The sequence below is a fragment of the Antechinus flavipes genome, chromosome 2 (assembly GCF_016432865.1).
Source record: "Antechinus flavipes isolate AdamAnt ecotype Samford, QLD, Australia chromosome 2, AdamAnt_v2, whole genome shotgun sequence".
NCBI lineage: Eukaryota > Metazoa > Chordata > Mammalia > Dasyuromorphia > Dasyuridae > Antechinus > Antechinus flavipes.
Window position 1 is genome coordinate 344,776,124 of NC_067399.1, and position 13,955 is coordinate 344,790,078.

Consider the following 13,955-nt stretch of genomic DNA (forward strand, 5'->3'; position numbering starts at 1 on the left):
GTATCCAGGGTGCTAACTCGGTCTTCATATTTGGTGCCCAATGTGTGGACCAAAGACCCTAATTTCACTGAAGAAGTCCCTGGTGACCAGGAAATAGGGTGAATATTTTAATAGACAAACAGAGAACTTACTTTGTTAAGGGCTAAACTAGTAACCTTTTCTAGCTGAAATGGGGCAGATATTAGGAAAAGATTCTCCCCCATCCCCAGCTCTACCTCACCCCTACCCTTGCCCGGGGGGCGTGCTATAGAAAACATACTTAAGTTGATCAAGGGACAAGGCTTAATTATAACTTGGGTGCAAATCCATAGACTCTTGGGTACATTAGAATGCACATCCCCTTAAAGGAAGAAGATACAGGGCCAGATAACTGGAAACTAGTAGGAGATCAACTATGTGAATATTACAATGATAAAAGATCCTGGTTCAATTTCCAAGGAAACATTCTATATATACAACATAATATGTTGCCTTAAAGAATCCTGCAAGTTAAAGAAAAAAGAAAAGTTTTAAGAACAACCAGATAAGGAAGTGTGAGGAAAAAAAGGAAGACAAAGAACAGATTAATGGCAATATCACCAGAGGGCATGAGGATTTAAGTGAAGTTGAAGGACATGGTGAAGGGCGTGGTGATTCTCCCTCTCACAAGGCAGCTTCAACCCTACCTAAACCAGAACTGGTTCTTGACACGGCCTCATCAACTTCACCCTTCTGGGATGGAGGGAGGAGGAGTAGTGGGAGGGGCAGTGATATCACCAGCACCTCCCTTCTCAGCATATGAGCAAATTGCTGCTGCTGCTATCAAAGCATGGGCTTTTCTCCCCTGTAAAAACAACAAGGGTGAGACCTTCACAATAATTGCACAAGGGCCAAATGAACCCTTTGCTGATTTTCTGAGACATTTGTAGACAGCTGTCATACGAACTAATGGTGAAAATGCAGTAACAGACATTATGATAAGGCAACTTGGTGAAGAAAATGCTAATGAGGTTTGTAGAAGAATTATACTAGGACTATGCAAGGATGCTCCTTTAGAGGAGATCATAAGATGCTGTGCCACAGTAGCACAAATACCTTTTATAGCCAGGCTATGATACAGACTTCCCAAGATCCGAACATGGGAAGACAGGGTGCCTTTTGGCAAGGGACTTCCAGAGAGACTCAATGCTTTCAATGTGGTAAAGTAGGGCATCTGAAACCTCAATGTTGGCATAGAGATAGAATGAGAAAACAGGATGGGAGAACAAGATCCAATACCCCATGTCCAAAATGCAACAGAGGCTTCCATTGAGCATCAGAATGTAGACAGATTCAGGGAAACAGGATGAGGGGCCCAGGCCCAGGGCCCAAGGAAAAAATACTTGGGGCATGATAGCAGTTGATGCTACACCAGAGAGTGCCTAGAAGTTTGGTACCCAGACATGCCCAATCAGTCAGGAAGCAATCTAATGGGAGAAAGGGATTACACAATCAATCAACCAGGCAGCAACTGATGGGAAAAAGGAATTACAATTGGGGAGAATAGAGCTGTATGCAGCTGGGACAACTGAGATATCCCCTGGAGAGGTGAAATCTGTTCCTCTCCAGCCTATGGATCCCTTGCTTCCAGGCACAGTAGGGTTTATCATTTCACCTCCTGATTGTACTTACAAAACAGTGTCCATTCACACACTGATGTGGGAAACTGGGGAATGGGTAGATAATATCCCAGTCACTAATATAGGTAGACAATGTGTGACTTATCAACCAGGAGAAGTAGTAGCATGAGATTTACTGATACAGACTCCTAATAAGCAATCTGGTGATAGTCGCCCAGATTCTGACTCCAAGCAACAAAATACAGGAATATGCTGGACAGCAGCTGTGACTGCTGACTAACTATGCTCACTACCTATATAAATAGCATATCATTAGAAGGATTGGTATACACTGGTGCAGATCGTACAGTCATTAGAGGTGCCAACTGGCCCAGTCACCGGCCAAAGATTAAGGCAGACACCCATGTCTGGCACAGGAGGATCAATAGCAGCTGAAATTAGTGCTACCCCTTTGAGATGGACTTTTGAAGGTGAAACAGGAGTTTTTACTCCTTTTATAGTTCCCCATCAATATATGGGGAACAGACATTTTTACTACAATTAGGATTACAAATAAATCGGTTTTTTAGGCAGGGCTGCTGTTGAAGGCCTGCCAACACTTTCACCTGTTCCTGTCCAATGGAAAACTGATACACAAATGTGGATAGAACAGTGGCTCTTAGGTAGCAATAAAATTCAGGCCTTATTAGATATAGTTCAGGAGCAACTTGTCCAAGGACACTTACAACCTTCTCTAAGTCCTTGGAATTCCCCAGTATTTGTTGTTTCTATTTTATCTCTCTAGATAAGGAAGATATGAAAAGATTTGCCTTTTCAGTGCCCAGAGTTAACTTAGCTGAGCCTTATAAAAGATATGAATGGACAGTTTTGCCATAGGGAATGAAAAACAGCCCTACTATGTATCAAATGTATGTTGCTGCTGTTCTTACTCCAATAAGAAAAGCATTTCCAAAAATAATGATATTACATTACATGGATGATATATTGGGATGTGCACCTGAGGAACAAATATTAGAAGCATGTCTACAAAAGACCATAGAAACACTAAGGAATTACAAATTGTACGTAGCTCCAGAAAAAAATTCAAAGACATGCTCCTTTTCAATATTTAGGGTATGAAATATACCCTAAGGTGCTTACAGTACAAAAACTTTCCTTAAGAATAGAGAAGCTAAACACCTTAAATGACTTTCAGAAATTGATAGGAGATATCCAATGGATGCATCCAGTGTTAGGCTTGACTACCTATCAATTGCACTCATAATATGACATTTTAAGGTGAGACAGTGCTTTAAACTCACTATGCCAGCTTACAAAAGAAGCTCAAGAGGCTCTGAGAGAAGTTGAACTGGCTTTATCCAATGTGGTTGAAAGAGTCACTCAAAAACCCTTGGAAATAGCAATTTTTGCTACACAAGAGTCACCCACATAAGTCCTTCATCAAGGAGACAATGTGATAGAGTGGGTGAACCTCCCAGTACAACTAGAACAAAGCCCAACTCCTTACTCAGTGCTTGTGGCTAGAATTTTATTAAAGGTTATTAAGCAAGCAGTACAATTATTTGGGATAAGACCTAACAAGATATACACCTTTTATACTAATGCACAAATTAACGTATGCTGTGAATCCATCCCAGAGTGGCAAATTTTATTGATCATAGCTCCAAATTTTACACATGTGTCTCCGTTAAAGATAATCAGACTATTACATAATTGGCGATGGATTCTTGAAGAAAAAGTTTCTAAAGTTCCTCTTAAAGGACCAATTTTCTTTACAGATGCATCAAAACATAATATTTGTGCTGTATACTCTCATGACTTAACTATAAAGAGAATAGTCAGAACTCCTTTTCAGTCCACTCAGCAGAATGAATTGTATGCAATCATTCTAGCTCTTATTATCCAGGAGACATAAATATCATATCTGATTCAGCCTCTTCAGTAAGTGTGGTACAAAGAATTGCCACAGCCCAAATAAAATTTGTAGCTTCTAATATATATCAGCTCTTTAAGGAACTTCAAGAGCAAATGAGAAAACATCCAGGTAAGATTTATATCTTGCATGTCCACTCTCATAGTGGACTTCCAGGTCCCATTTTTGATGGTAACTCAAAGGCAGATAGCCTTCTAACTATGTTGGCCAATACTCTTTTATTTCAAGAAGCCGAAGAATCTCATTTTAATATCATCAGGCTGCTCAAGTTTTACATTTACAATTTGGAATAACAAGAGAGGATGCGAAGAGCATAGTAAAAGCCTGTACAGCTTGCCTTCTTTTCCATGCTCCTACCCTGCCTTCAGGGAAGAACCCTCGTGGTTTGAGACCCAATGAAATTTGGCAAATGGATGTGACTCATTATAAATCTTTTGGTTGTCTGTCTTTTATCCATATTGTGGTAGACACCTTTTCAGGATTCACTTTTGCAATACCAGCAGCAAAAGAGACAGCCAGAGTGGTCACTGAATTCCTTATATAACCATTTGCAATTATAGGTGTGCCACAAGCAATGAAAACAGATAATGGATCTGCATATACTTCTAAACATTTTGTACACTTTTGTGCATAGTATCAGATTTTACACACCACTGGCATACCCTTTAATCCTCAAGGACAGGCAATAGTGGAGAGGAGAAACAGAGGCATTAAGATGCTCCTCCAAAAACAAAAGAACGGAGGAGCCACAGGTAATCCTAGAGAACTTCTAATTCTAGCCCTTTATACTATTAACTTCTTGATTTTTGACAAAAATGCACTGGCTCCGGCAGACAGGTTTTATAACCCACCGGAAGGACAGTGTCCAGTGCGAACAGCTCCACTATCTTTAGATAATCGCCAGGTCATGTGGAGAGATCTAGAAAGTGGTGAATGGAAGGGACCAGATAGGTTAACTGCTTGGGGAGTGAGTTTGCTTATATCTTTACAGGTGGAGAAGGAATCAGATGGGTGCCAATGAGCCATATTCGCCTTATCCATTGGAGAGAGATGGAGCAGATCCTTAAAATGAAGAAGACCAAGAAACTTCTGGTGCTTCTGTCGCTGACTGTGCCCACCACTGAAAGAGCATGGCAGTTATGGCGTTTGACTCAACGACATCAAAAATTGTTGGACTTCAAAATCCTCAGGAATCATTGGAATCCATGAGACATGAAAAGATTTTTATAGGATTTCACAATCTTCAGGAATCATTGGATTCTCTGAGACATGATAAGATTGTTGTAGGACTTGAAAACCCTCAAGAATCATTGGATTCTCTAAGACTTGATAAAGCTGTTGCAGGACTTCAAAACCTGCAGGAATCATTGGATTCCCTAACACATTAAAAGACTTTTGCAAGACTTCAAAAACTTGTTGGGATCATTGGATTCCTTGACACGTGAAGCAATGGACAATAGATCGGTTTTGGACTATATCTTGGCTGCTTAAGAAGGTGTATGTGTGATTGTTGTTTATATACCCTCCTTCTAGGACTTCTGGAAATCTTTTACAATACCATGTTGATTTATATTGTTTGTTATATCACTACTTGCATGTACAATTCATGTTTGTTACACCACATTGAGCCTGCACCGGCTGTGAGGAGAGTCATCACTAATAGCCTGTGCGTTATTGCTATGTGCTTGTTCCATGCTGATGGGTTTGTGCATACCAGTTTCTAATAAAGACCCTTCTGCTCAGAAACCTGCTAGCAATCACCACTTCCCTTTGGTGCTTTTCGTCTCCCTTCCTGAGAAGTCGGGGGATAGCGATCACCTCCTTTTTGGTGTTTTCACTTCCTTTCCTAAGAAGTCAGGGAGGGAGTGATCACCTCCTTTTGAGGGTTTTCACCTCCCTGAGAAGTCCAAGGACTTTTGCCTATACTGACTCTGACTGGTTCTTAGGTATCCAGGGTACTAACTCAGTCTTCACAGTAACCTGTCATTTATATGCTCCTATCCTGTTCCCTTATTGGGGTACTATTTAATGGTGAGAATGGGCACTCAATCTTTTCTTCTTAAACCTTCAAAAAAAATCTTTCCCCCACCAACTTTAATTATACACTTAAGATATCTTGAGAAGTTTACCAGTAGTCCAGACAAGCAGGGTCACACCCATCCCAGACCCTTTGTCTATCCCTTAAAGGAGCTGAAGCTGCCATCTCTTTCAGGAAGTATGCTTATCCCATACATTTTAAAATTGGACAGGTTTCCCTGATTTGGTCATCCTGCCTTAGAGCAGTGACATTCACAGCCCTTTTTAATTGAAGAAGGCTCAAAACTAACTTTGGGACAGCCATTAGAGGTTTTAACTCCTCACCAGGACCAGAGCATTTCATGCTTAATCCTGCCACCCTGTTTCCCTGACTCCAAACAACTTTCCTGAAAATGAGGATACAAAGGCAGGGAAGGGAATGAGAGTCAACATCTATACTGACTCCAAATATGTTTTCGCATGCTCATCGGGTTGTCTGGAAAGAAAAGGGATTCCAAACTGCTTTTGTTTTTGTTTTGCTAACACTTCTGGAAGCCTCAGGGTACCTGTCTAAGCTCCTAGCAGAGAGATCAACAGTCTAGCTTTTTCAAAATACTCCTGTGAGCACTCTGGAGGAAATAGGCTATGTCCTTCTTTCTCTCCTATCTAACTTTCTCACTCCAAAGATGGGAACTTTTTGTTCCTAGCATATTTTCTCCTATTTTTCTTAATTGGCATTCTATACCCCTGCCAGTAATTAAAGGTCTGGTTTTCCTATAGGCTCCAACTTTGGCCAAAGTTGGAGCTTTAGGAAAAGTCCATTGGAAATAATGGTTGGCAAATTTGGCAATTGGTCATTTTAAAATTCCAAAGCAATTCAATTAAATTGGGGAGGATTATGCAGAGAGTGAAGAGAGAGTGAAGATAGTGTCTTTCTTTTTCCTTCCTCATTCCCTGACTGCAGCAGGACCATGTAGGGTCAGAGGGAGGGAGAAAAACATTAAACTACTTTCAGCTAGGGAGCTCTGTGGGCAGTATTGTTGAGTGGGCTATCAGCATTCTTAAGGTAGCCCACATATGGGACCTGATGCATTTTCTGCAAAAAAGGCCCCATTCCCAAACATCATCATCTCAACTCTGGATGACACCACATTTTTAATCTGCTCCTGAAATCTGTTTTCTCTAGGCTTCAAGCTGTGAATTTTCTACTGTCCTCCAGCTTGCAGATTGGGATAACTGACTGAGATACACAATTAGATGCCCTGCTGCTGAATTCAGTTCTCACACCTCCCCTCCTGACTTGAAACTCCCAGTATCTCTACGACCTTGACAGTTTGAAGTAGCTACATGAAGTTGAGATCTTCGTCCTTTATCCCGAAATGAATTTGGGTGATAACTGCTTGTGGGGGGAATGAAGTGGTAGGAAAACTGTTTCTTTTACTAAAGCTGTGTTCCCTTTATGATTATCACTCTGAAGCTATGTTCCCTTTAAGATTCTCACTAAACTGTGTCCGCTTTCTGATCTGAGAGATCAGGATCTCCCAGGCTCCAAGGAGTCTAGAGAGAAGGCTCATCTTCCCAGGATGAGAGAGGGCAAATCAACTTTTGATTTTGATTTTGATTGATCTTTTTGACATTTTAAATTCTCATTCAATTGAGAAATCCTGTTCTAATCAGCTCAGCCTGTCCTAACCCTCCACTTCAAGATACCCATAAAACAGGTTCCCTTTAACTCACTCTTTGCAGAAGATATAAAGTAATTTGCTCAGCTGCTATGATTCTGCCTGCTGAGAAAGCATTCTCAGTGCAAGACTCTATTTCCCTAATAGATCTTTGCCACTATAGAAGTCAGTCTGATTTCTATTTAACAATAAACTTTCATTTTGCAATTAATAATTCAGGAATAAGTGAATTCTTTCACTTTAAACCTGCAGCTGTTTGAAAGTGGAGTTTAAGAACTCTTATTGACAATAATCGGGGCAAAATTGGCCACATGGGAAAAATAATTCCTTAAAAATTAGAATTGAGAAAATGAAAGCTAATGACTTTATGAGAAATCAAGATACAATAAAATAAATTCAAAAGAATGAAAAATAGGAAGAATGCGAAATGTCTTATTGGAAAAACAACTGACCTGGAAAATAGATACAGGAGAGATAATTTAAAAATTATGTATCTATCTGAAAGCAGCTTGACTTTTGGAACAGAATACAGCAAGCAGCACAAAGATATCTTTACTATTCCTGTATACATTCAGGTTTTCATTAGTGCGAGAGACATAAGATCCTGTAATTATGAGAAAGAAATACATTGGACTAAAAAATGCAATCAAAATTTAGCACAGTTGTTATTGACTTTTGGATTGAGACATTATCTATTATTTTAAAGGAAATAATAATACTAGAAAATCCCCTTTGCTGATACCAAAAAACTTAATCCTGCCCCCCCCACCAAAAAAACAAAACCAAAACCAAAACACAAAACTGATCAAAACAAAAGAAAACCAAAGAACACATTTTAAGTTTGCATATATTACTTACAATGACTGAAAACTGCAAATGTCACTTACAATCTAGCATTATGACTCTACAAGGAAAAAAAGACAAAAGAAAAGAAATTATCAGAATTTGAAAACACAATGAATGATAAACTTGCAAATCATAACTCCTAGTTAAAATGTTAAAAAAAAAAAAAACTTGCTTTGAATAACACATTTCAAAAATAGAGCCAAAAACATAAAACATTTCAAAAATTCCAGAAGACTGGAATAAAAACATATAGTATGCTGGTAGGAGAGCAAAAAAAGAGCCTACTTATCATCTTTCAAGAAATGATCAAGGAAAATTGTTCTGATATTCTAGGACCAGAAGCTAAAATAGAAATTGAAAGAATCCACCAATCACCAAGAGGAAAATTTCCTGGCATATTATAGCTAAATTCCAGAACTCCCAGAGCAAAAAGAATATATTTCAAGTATTCTTTTTTTTCTAGTAAATATATTTATTTTTAATACAAATTGCTTTATGAATCATATTGGGAAAGATTTTTTTTTAAAAAGAAGTGAACATAGCATATGTTGATTTACATTTATTCTCCTTAATTCTTTCTCTGAATGCCGATAGTATTTTCTTCCCAAAGTCTATTGGGATTGCTTTGAATCACTGAACCACTGAGAACGGTTTTTCATAGCTGATCATTGCACATTCTTGCTGCTATTGTATATAATGTATTCCTAGTTCTGCTTGTTTCACTCAGTACCAATTCATGGAAGTTGTTCAAGGCCTTTCTTAATCAGCTTGTTCATCATTTTATAGAACTATAATATTCCATTATTTTCATATACTACAACTTGTTTAGCTATTACCAAATTGTTGGGCATCTACTCATTTTCCAAATCTTTGCTTCCACAAAAAGAGTTACTACAAGCATTTTTGCACATGTGGGTCCTTTGCCCTCCTTTTGGATTTCTTATATGCCCTCTCTATTCCTCCTAATGATTTCCTTAGAGATCCAGTAATGGCACTGCTGGGCCAAAGAATATGCATAATTTTTAGCCCTTTGGGCATAGTTCCAAATTGCTCTCCAGATGGTTGAATCAGTTCACAACTCCACTAATAAAATTTTAGTGTTCCAGTTTTCCCACATCCCCTCCAATAATTATCTTTTTCTGTCATCTTAGACAATCTAGGATTTGTTGCTTGACCCATTCATTTTTTAGAATTAGATTAATTTCCGATTGGAATTCAGTCTATTTTTCCCTGTCCCTTTTTCAGATATAATTTTTATTGCATTGTCATTTGAAAAGGAAGCATTTACTATTTCTGCCTTTCTGCAGTTGATTGCAAGGTTTTTGTGGCCTAATACTGTGAAGACCAAGTTAGCACCCTGGATACCTTAGAATCAACCGAAGTCAGGATAAGCAAAAGTCCTTGGTCTTTATTCTTGGTCTTTAGGGGTAGAAGTAAATTGGATGGATGCAGGATCTCCACGACCTCTCCTCTTTGTCTCCCACTCAAAAAGTGACTCTGGTTAGTCTTATTCCACCCCCTAGTCCCTCCTAAAATTCTCTGTATATACCAATTATCGAGCCAGCACAGAGTAGTGGGAAGGGCCATTTTCCAAGCATATGCTAATAGAGTATTGTCCAATAGGTAATTAGCCTTAAGTGCTTGGTTGTCCAACCTCAGTGCATCAACTCAAGAGTTTCAGCCCTTTACATAATACAAGGTCAATTTTTGTGTAGATGGCCACGTACAACTGAGAAAAAGATGTATTCCTCTCTGTTGCTATTCAATTTTCTCCAGAGGTCTATCATATCTAAGTTTTCCAGGATTCTATTAACCTCCCTAGTTTCTTTCTTGTTTATTTTGTGATTAGATTTGTCTGATTCTGAGAGGGAAAGGTTGAGATCCCCCACTAGTATAGTTTTGCTGTCTCTTTCTTTCTTTAACTGGCTTAAAATCTTCTCTGGGAATTTGGCTGCTCTTCCATTTGGTGCATACACATTTAGTATCTTTACTACTTCATTGTTTATGGTGTCTTTTATCAAGATATATTTTCCTTCCTTATCTCTTTTAATAAGATCTATTTTTACTTTTGTTTCATTTTATCGCTATTCCTGAAGGGGACCTGTATGTGCCAAAATGTTTGTGGCAGCCCTGTTTGTAGTGGCTAGAAGTCCATCAATTGGAGAATGGTTGAGTAAATTGTGATATATGAACGTTATGGAATATTATTGTTCTGTAAGAAATGACCAACAGGATGAATACAGAGAAGACTGGTGAGACTTACATGAACTGATGCTAAGTGAAATGAGCAGAACCAGGAGATCATTATATACCTCAACAACCATACTGTTTGAGGATGTATTCTGATGGAAGTGGATCTCTTTGATAAAGAGTGCTAATTCACTTTCAACTGATCAAGGATGGACAGAAGCAGCTACACCCAAAGAAAGAACACTGGGAAATGAATATAAACTGCTTGCATTTTTGTTTTTCTTCCCGGGTTATTTATACCTTCTGAATCCAATTCTCCCTGTGCAATAAGAGAACTGTTCGGTTCTGCACACATATATTGTATCTAGGATATACTCTAACCTATTTAACATGTAAAGGACTGCTTGCCATCTGGGGGAGCGGGTGGAGGGAGGAAGGGGAAAAATCAGAACAGAAGTGAGTGCAAGGGATAATGCTGTAAAAAATTACCCTGGCATGGGTTCTGTCAATAAAAAGTTATTTAAAAAATAAATAAATAAGCAAACAAACAAACAAATAAATAAATAAATAGATAGATAAATGAAAGAAAGGATATATCACATATTCACTGTGGAGAGGTGAATAAAAGGTAAAAAAAAAAAAAAAAAAAAAAAAAAAAAAGAATTGCTATCCCTGCTTTTTTTACTTCAGCTAAAGCATAATAAATTCTGTCCTAGTCTTTTTTTTTTTTTTTTTTAACCTTTACTCTGTATGGGTCTCTCTGTGTCAAATGTATTTCTTGTAAACAATATATTATAGGATTTTGTTTTTTAATTCACTCTACTTTTTAATCCACTCCACTTCCATTTTTATGGAAACCCATTCACATTCACAATTATAATTACCAGCTCTGTATTTCCCTCTATCCTATTTTCTCCCCTGTATATAATTTTGTTCTGTTTTTCCACCCTGTACCTAATTAGTGGTGATTTTTTTTTTTTTACCCACTCTACGCACTACCTTGTCTTATATCACCCTTTCCCATCTTTTCTTATCTTTTCCCCTAGTGTTTCTGCTCTCCTTCCATCTTGTTCCTTCCTTTTCTTTTCTCTTTCTTCTCCTACTTCTTTATGGGTTAGATAAATTTCCATACCCAACTGAATGATTAAGTTATTCCCTTGTAAAGTCAAAACCAATGAGATCAAGCTTAACACAATGCTCATCCCCCTCCTTTCTTACTCTCAATTATAACACATCTTTTGCATCTCTTCATGTGAAATAATTTTCCCATTATATCTTCCCTTTCCTCTTTTTCCAGTACAGATCTTTTTCTACTCCTAAATGTCTTTTTCGTTAATGTCATTATATTAGAGTACATTTACAACCACATCCCCAGTCCATGAATGATGCTTGAGTAGCCTCCTGGCTTTTCTCCATCTTGGCTACACTCCTCAAAGTCTCTATTGCAAGCATTCAGAAAAAAAACAATTCAAGTAAGCAGAACCACACTCAGGATAACACAAGATTTAGAAGCTTCTACTTTAAAGGATTGGAGGGCATGCAATACAATATTCCAGAGAGCAGTGTAGGATTACCTACCCAGCAAAATTGAATATAATCCTTAAAAGAAAAGTAAACATTTAATGAAATAGAGAAGTTTTAAGCATTTGTGATGAAAAAGACCAGAGCTGAATACACAATTTGATTTTCAAATACAGGACTCAGGAGAAGCATAAGGAGATAATCAGGAAAGGGAAATCATAAGGGCCTTAAAAAAGTTTATTTATTTACATTCCTACTTGCAAAGATCATACTTGTAATTCCTTATAACATCCTCATCATTATGACTATTAGAAGGAGTGTATATTGACAGAGGGCACAGGTATGAGTTGAATGTGAAGATTGAGTATGAATATGATATCTAAAAAATAAAACAAAATAAATGGCTGAAAGAAGATGATAGAAAAAGAAAGGAAGAGGTGGAGTGGTATGAACTATTTGCCATAAAAGAGGCAAAAGAAAGTTTTTGCAATGGAGGGGAAGAGGGATATTGGAGGGGGAATGAGAGAACCTTAATCTCATCGGAATCAGCTCAAAGAGGAAACAACATTAATATGACTATAAAATCTATCTTACCCTGGAGGAAATTAGGAGAGGAAGGGAATCAGAAAAGTGGGAAGAATAATAGAAAAAAGGGCACATTGTGGAAGGGGCTAGTCAGAAGCAAAACACTTTTGAGGAGGAATAGAGTGAAAGAAAGATTCAACAGAACAAATGGAGAAAACCAAGTTAGCAATAATAATTTTGAAAAGAATTTTGAAACAATTTTCTCTGATGAAGGCCTCATTTTCTACTATATAGGGAACTGAGTCAAATTTATTTTTAAAAATTACCAAAAGATATGATCTATGTCTAAAGGGTTATAAAATCATGCATATCTTTTGACCTAACAATGTCACTGCTGGGAATTACTAGAGATTAAAAAAAAGAAGAAGAAAAGAAAAAGGACATGTATGTATAAAAAATATTTATAGCAGCTCTTTTCTCAGGGCAAAGGATTGGAAATTGAGGCCATCAGTTGGGCTGAATAAACTATGGTATGTGATTATGAAAGGATGTTATTGTTCTATTAGAAATGATGAGAAGATGCTCTCAGAAAAACTTAGAAAGTCCTTCCTAGGTAGAATACTAGTGTTAGGGACAACAAAGACAACAATGAAACAGTCACTGTATTCAAGTAGTTTATATTTTACAGTGAGGAACAGCATCTATTTACAGATAGATACAAAATGTGCACGAAATAAATAAAAGATTAGATGGTATGTTTCTGTTTGGAATAAAGCTAGTATCTAAGGATTAAAGAAAAGGAAAATTTTTGAGTTGGGATTTAATGAAGTTTAGGAGTTTCAAGAGGGAAAAGATAAGAGGGAGGGCATTACAAGGGAGGGCAAGGCTGGATAGAAGAAAAGAGCCTGTACTAAGGCATAACAACAAGAGATGGAATATCTTATGTGAGGGGCAGAAAGTAGGCTATCTTAGCTTAGACACATAAAGTAGAAATGTGTAGTAAGTGAGGAAAAGTAGACTTGAGTAAAGTTATAAAAAGCTCTAAATGAGGGGCAGCTAGGTGGCAGAGTGGATAGAGCACCAGCCCTGAAATCTGGAGGAAGGACCTGAATTCAAATCTGGTCTCAGATACTTAATACTTTCTAGTTGTGTGATCCTGGGCAAGTCACTTAACCCCAATTATCTCAGCAAAAAAACAAAAAACCTCTAAATGTTAAACAGATACTTTTGATTTTCATCTTCTAGAACTAAAAAGTGAGATGTGCTTTAGCATTATTATTTCAGTAGTGATGTGAAGAGTGGAGAATGGAGAGACTGAAGTGAGAGAAACCAATTAGAAGGTTGTGATAATCCATAGAGAGGATAGAAACCTGAATAAGGGGATGTCTTTAAAATGAGGGGGAAGATGGAAGAAATGTTGAAGAGTTAGATTCAGTAAAAGAAGCTTCAGATTCAGAAGGAGAATAAAGAGGCAAGATTGTAAATCTAAGATAACTGGAAGGATGGTGGCATCCTCAAGAAAAAACCAGAAAGTTCAGCAGAGAAATTGGTTTTTGGAGAAAAATAATGAATTCTTCCATGTATGTGAATGTGTTCATATTTGTATTTGCCAAGTTCAAAATAACAAAAAAATTGTTTAAGAAA